This window comes from Schistocerca americana, chromosome 2, assembly GCF_021461395.2.
Source record: "Schistocerca americana isolate TAMUIC-IGC-003095 chromosome 2, iqSchAmer2.1, whole genome shotgun sequence".
Classification (NCBI taxonomy): Eukaryota; Metazoa; Arthropoda; class Insecta; order Orthoptera; family Acrididae; genus Schistocerca; species Schistocerca americana.
In genome coordinates, this window is record NC_060120.1 from 47,132,622 (window position 1) to 47,133,567 (window position 946).

The window sequence follows — 946 nt, forward strand, 5'->3', positions numbered from 1 at the left end:
ATGTACATACATTTTGGTCACCAGATAACTCCGACATTCGCCCGGGCGGCAAACAGAGTCGTCCTAGTAAATCATCCACATATTTATTAGTGTAATTACAATTAAACATTACGATCGTAGCATCAATCTGGTGACATTCGAATATGAGTGAAGTATGGGAAATACCTCCTCATGACGACCTGTGGTTCTGAAATTAACAATCTCAGACGTAAATCTATATACTCCTTAAGACTGAACATAATTTTCCTTGTAATATATTTCATACCCCTACAAATGGACATGCGCTGAAATCGCAAATTTCCGCATAAAAATCGGTGAATCTACACATCCCTTACAACAGGTTCAAATGGCTCTGAGCACTATGGGACATAACATCCGATGTCATCAGTCCCATAGAACTTAGAACTACTTAAACCTAACTAACCTACGAACATCACACACATCCACGCCCCAGGCAGGATTTGAACCGGCGACCGTAGCGGTCGCGCGGTTCCAGACTGAAGCGCCTCAAAACAGGATCTAGTTCCATCCATGTCATTGTCTTTTTACATGTCGGAACACTGATCACAGTGACTTTAAAGTCGAGCATATACACATTTCAGATAAGCATTGCAATTACTGTTTATTTGTGTACAGCGTCCGAAAACATTGTGGTACTCTACGCCCACGCCACGTAGGTGTCTTGGTACTCTTCAGTTCTAGGAAACATTTTCACATTTAGGTCTTCCAGTCAATCGGATTCCAGAACAGACTGCAGGTATTTTCAATCACCACTTGGGGAAGGTGCTGCATCCCCGCCAATGTCATCTCAAACTAGAGTTGTGAACACAATCGTCTGGAGCTATGTGATAACCAACAGCGCTCCCGCCGACGAAAGGGTTCGAAAAACATCACCGATATGGGTTAGTGTCCTGTAATAAACACCGCAGTCAACAGTGCGACAAAT